General features: G+C 48.7%; 1 pseudogene; it reads left to right on the forward strand.

The window, feature by feature from the left end:
• The first annotated feature begins 4,124 nt into the window (after window positions 1-4,124).
• LOC114654903 (tubulin alpha-1A chain-like) lies at window positions 4,125-5,432 on the forward strand (annotated as a pseudogene).
• Window positions 5,433-5,643: the final 211 nt, after the last annotated feature.

The raw sequence follows: 5,643 nt of genomic DNA on the forward strand, positions 1-5,643 counted from the left end.
GACAGGAGAAGCTCAACAGGATCAGAGGTGGCAGGCAGGCTTTCATTAGCATCCAGAAAAAAAAAAAGTAAAGTCGCTGTTGCGCTTTGTAACCAGACTGGAAGAGTTCAGTGTCCAAGAAAGGTCCTCAGAGATGTGGACGCCCAGGAATTTGAAGCTGGAGACGCCCCCCACCTCAGCCCCATTTATATGGATGTCTGCTGCCTTTTAGTTTTCTGGTAATCCACAATGAGCTCCTTGGTGGTCTTGGCACATCCAGACCAGCGTCACCAACTGGTCACCCATTCTCATTTTGAAATAACAAACATGGGGAGATGGCACAGATGGGTTCAAATCCAGTGCCCCCCTCCCGCCCTCATCTGTCTGTGTTTGCCTCCCACTTTCACCAAGACGTGCAGGTCAGGTGACCAGGAGACTCCAGATGTGTGGTCTGAGGGTGGACTGGCTCCCTGCTGCCCCCATGACCGTGGACGCCCTTACACGGCCCTCCTTTGTGGATGACGTGTGCGTCGAATTTCATTCAAGAGTTTCTTTCTTTCTATTTTTTTTTTTCCAAATTTCACAAATTAATCAAAGAAGCAAATTCTGTACCGGAGTGCAATTAAGACAACATTTTATCATCACGCTGAGAGCGTCACTTGTGCTTCAAGGATGAAGAGCTGTAATAAGTGGGTTAGCAGATAACCTCTTGAGAGGAGTGTGGGGGCGGAGGGGGCGTCGAGGCCGCAATCCATCGCTAAGCCGACTTCACGAACGTTTCCAGACGCCCACGCCGGAACACTCTGCTGCACATGAAGCCCAGACATTCCTCGGCTGCACTCTGAAATTCATTGATTGATTTCTTTATTTTATTTTTTTTTCCTGAATAAGCCGGACCTGCCCAGTGAGCAGAATCAATGGAGCGAAGTCACCGAGTCAGGTGCCGTCACACCTCCCCGCCTTTCAACGTCTGACAGGTGTCACCTCAGTGTGCCAGCAAGAAGTCGGGCGCGAAAGGTGCCTCCCACCTGCCGAGTCCTGGGGGCAAACCCACCGTCGTCAACACGGGTCAGGTCAGCTCACTTAACAGGAATGTGCGAGGCGAGGCCCACAGCAGTAGAGCACCATTAACATAATCCACTTAAGTGTGAAGAAACCAAAGCACATTACGGGAGTTTCACGCGCAGACCTACTGTACTCTTAATAAATTCAGTCATCAAACAATCAACAGGCCGTGTGCTGTAGGAGAACTATAAGTGGATGACCCTCCATTGGCAGCAGTGACCACTAATAAGAGCGGCCCGACACTCACACGGAGTTCTGGACCCTTCTTAGGGCATCTCCATTGGGTGAAGGCCTGAACTCTGACTGGACCACCTCAAATGGTGGGCTTTCTTACGTTGTAGATTAACTTTTTTGACGTTCATGGTCATTGTCCTGCAACGTCTACCAGTGGACAGCCACCAGCAGGATACCTTGTTAAACTTGGGAATGTATTTTTCCCCTTGATGATGGCAAGCTGTCCAGACCCTAAGGTAGCAATGCTGCCCCCAAATCCTGGTTCTCCCTCCACCGTACTTCACCGTTTGGGTGTGATGATTCCATGTTGGTATGCAGTGCTCTCTTTGCGCCTTACGTACTGCACGATTCATTCAATCTTCGTTTCATCAGTCCGCAAAACATTTTCTCGGGGGCATAATGGAGTATCAAAGTGGTCTTTGGCAAACTTCAGCTGGGGAGTGATGCTCTTTTTTTTATTTCCTCCTATTTTGCATATGATAGACCCAGTGGTGTCACTTGGCTTGGTGTCACCCAAACAAGGCCAGATTAAGACCCCTACAGGTCCCTGGAGCTCCTTAACAGAGAGCTGATCATTCTATAAACGACGCAGCACACGGACACCCGCCCGTGTAATGCTGTATGGAAATCCCATCGTCTCATCGAGTTAGGGTTGGGGGGTCCACCCCTAGTGATTTCAGCCTAAAACACTGCCCTGATATTTTATAGACATTTGGGTGTCAACCCTCTGATGGTGTCATGCAGTGTGGTCCTTACGCCAGTGACGTGGACTCGTGAACAGAGACGTCCGCCTGCTCCAATGATTCCTTCCATTTTTCCTCGCAGAGCATTCTGCACTGTGCCTCAGCTTCTAGAAGGAGCAGCCACAGTCCTCCATCAGTACTGGAAGTTCTTGTGGCAAAATTGGATGGCATCATGAAAAATCCCCTCCGTCCCCTCCCTCTGGGAGGCCTTTTAACCACAAGCTCACTCCACCGCAGAGAGCTAAGTAGCAGCTGTTAGGGGGTCTTTTCTGCCCACTGCTATCAAGCAATTCAATGCTTCCTCCTGACTGTCATCTCCATGCTTCACAGATCCTACTCCCACCTGGACATGTTCATGATCTTTGACTTTTCCAGTGCCTTTCATCATCGACTGGGGGCTTTGAATCTTGATGCCCCCATAATCTCTTGGATCATGGACTACCTGACCAACAGACAGCAGTTTGTGAGGCTCGGGGACTGGTGGTGTGTAATACTGGAGGGAGCTGTCATGGCACACAACAGTCTTCTAGCACAACATCAGCGCTTGTCATCTACAGAAATTTTCAGACAACTCATCCATCATGGGCTGCAATAATAACGGAGATGAGTCGGAGTACAGGAAGGTGGTCGAGGACTTCATCTTGTGGTGCAGCGACAGCAACCTGGAACTCAACATCAGCAAGACCAAAAGAGCTGGTGGGGGGCCAAGGAGCCTCTGACACCATTCAGGGGGAGGACGTGGAACTGGTGCAGGGGTACAAGTACCTGGGGGGTTCACATAAAGAACAAACCGGACTGGTCTGACAACACAAGAAGGGCCGGAGCAGACTGGACTTGCTAAGGAGACTCAGATCTTATTGATGGGTGCAGCAAACTGCTGGAAATGTCCTATCAGTCCATAGTAGCCAGTGCGGCGTTGTACACTGTGGTCTCAAAAGAAGCAAAACTTACCAGGAAAGCCCGCTGAATCACAGAGCGGACCCTGGACACACTGGATGCTGTTGTGAAAAAGAGCATGATGGCACAATTGGAAGCAATCATTAAAAATCCCCTCCAGGAGGCGCTCACTTGGTCACTTTTAGCCGCCGACTCATTCCACTATGGTGGGCTAAGAAGAACCTCGTCTTATTTACCTACTGCTATCAGGCAATTTAGTGCTTCCTCCCAATGCCCCAAACTAGATGTCTACACTCTTATTGCCTTTATTTATTTTTTATTTATCTCTTGTGGTATCTGTCCTCCGAGTCTGGGATTTATCAAGTGAACACATTCAATCTAATTTATACACTGGACTGACAAACATCTAAACTCTCTGAAGCCACTTTGTAACTCTGTCCATATTTATGCAAATCAACAATTCTTGACCGTAGACCTTCTGCAATCTTCTCTCTGCTTTTTGCAGGGCATCCTTCTTATCAGCAGATGCTTCTTGTGAATAGCAAACACAAAATATTTAACCCTTTTTAATTGGTCAAAGTATCACTAAACCACGCCTCCAAACTCATTTCATTGGTTGGCCTCCAAGTTTGCTAACTCCTGGTCATTAGCCTTGGGGTTCACAGACGTTTCCCAACCTACACAACCTGAAAATGTTTGAATGATCCAAATCTGTGAGAAGGTGACACCCCATCTGTGGTCCAGTGACTCACGTCCTGCTTACAGAGGAATCGAAGCATTACGCACATCCCAATCTGTTCCTCGGAGAGTCGCAGTCAGGGCGGGAGATGGAATGGTCCTTACGGATGATACTGCAGTTGTGACCCTCTGGGCTGGCTACTCTGAGCAGCTGTTTAAAGCTCATCCTCCAGCTAGGACGTCGGATATCTCGGGGTCCACGGTTCTTGAGGCTGATCCTCCAATTAGCTGTGAACCACCCAGTCTCACTGAGGTGGCACAAGTGGTGAACCAGCTAAGAGTAGGGAAGGCTGCAGGGATCTGTGGTATCCGGGGTGAACTTGTCCAGGCTGGTGGTAAGACTGTCCTCCTGGCATTGCAAGAAATCTTTGCTTCCATCTGAGAGACGGGCATGTTCCCAACTGACCGGAAAATGGGACTTGTTGATTCCCAACTTCTATACCCGAGCACCTTGATGTCAGAAAGAAGCACATTCCAAAAATATGTGAATGCATTTCCATCCATGTTGGCCAAGCTGGAGTCCAGATGAGCAATGCCTGCTGGGAGTTTGTACTGCTTGAAGTATGGGATCCAGCCAGATGAACAGATGCCTGGTGACAAGACTATTGGAGGTGGAGATGAATTCTTTAATACCTTCTTCAGTGAGACTGGAGCAGGAAAACATGTCCCTAGAGCTGTCTTTGTGGCCCTGGAACCTACTGTAGTTGATGAAGTCCATACAGGAACATACTGCCAGCTTTTACATCCTCAACAGCTTATTACAGGCAAGGAAGATACAGCTAACAACTATGCCCATGGACACTACACCATTGGCAAAGAGATAATTGATTTACTGCTGGGCATAACCAGTAAGCTAGCTGACCAGTGTACAGGTCTTCAAGGCTTCCTCATCTTCCATAGCTTTGGTGGAGGCACTGGCTCTGGCTTCACCTCCTTGCTGATGGAGCACCTACTGTATATGTTGACTATGGCAAGAAGTCCGAGTTGGAGTTTGCCATTTATCCAGCTCCTCAAGTGTGTGCACCTGTTGTGGAGCCCTAAAACTCCATCCTGACAACCCACACAACCCTTGAGCATTCCGACTGTGGCTTCATAGTAGACAATGAAGCCATATATGATATCTGCTACAGAAATCTGGGTAGTGAGCGTTCCACTTACACCAACCTGAACCGTCTAATTGGCCAGATTGTCTGCTCCATCCCAGCCTCCCTCTGTTTTGGTGGTGCCCTGAATGTTGACCTCACTGACTTCCAGACCAATTTGGTGCCTAATCCCAGTATTCACTTCTTTCTGGCCACCTATGCCCCAGTCATCTTGGCTGAAAAAGCCTACCATGAGGCAGCCAACCAGATGGTCAAGTGTGACCCACATCATGGGAAATACATGGCCTGCTGTATCGTGGTGATGTGGTGCCCAAAGATGTCAACTCTGCCATTGCTACTATCAAGACCAAGAGAACCATCCAGCTTGTAGACTGGTGTCCCAGGGTGGTATCAACTACCAGCCTCATACAGTAGTCCCTGGTGGTGACCTGGCTGAGGTACAGAGGGCAGTGTGTATGATGAGCAATACGAGCGCCATTGCAGAGGCCTGGGATCACAAGTTTGATCTCATGTATGCCAAGAGAGCCTTCGTTCACCGGTACGGTGGAGAGGGAATGGAGGAAGGAGAGTTCTCAGAAGCTTGAGAAGACATGGCCGCTTTGGAGAAAGACAACGAGGAGGTGGGAACAGACACAGTGTAGGTGAAGAGAATGAGGAAGGTGAAGAACATTAAACAGTTCAAGAGACATTCCATGTCATTTTTGATGTACAAAGTTCACTGCTTTATAGTGCCTTGTTTTGACATGTTCAGTTTACTCTCAATATTTGCAATAAATGGAAAACGGGACTCGTCGTCCCTATCTGGAAAGGCGGCCACAACTACAGGGGGATTACACTGCTCTTGGTGCTGGGTAAGGTCCTTACAAGGGTCATCCTCAAGAGGA

Source organism: Erpetoichthys calabaricus, chromosome 7, assembly GCF_900747795.2.
Source record: "Erpetoichthys calabaricus chromosome 7, fErpCal1.3, whole genome shotgun sequence".
NCBI lineage: Eukaryota > Metazoa > Chordata > Cladistia > Polypteriformes > Polypteridae > Erpetoichthys > Erpetoichthys calabaricus.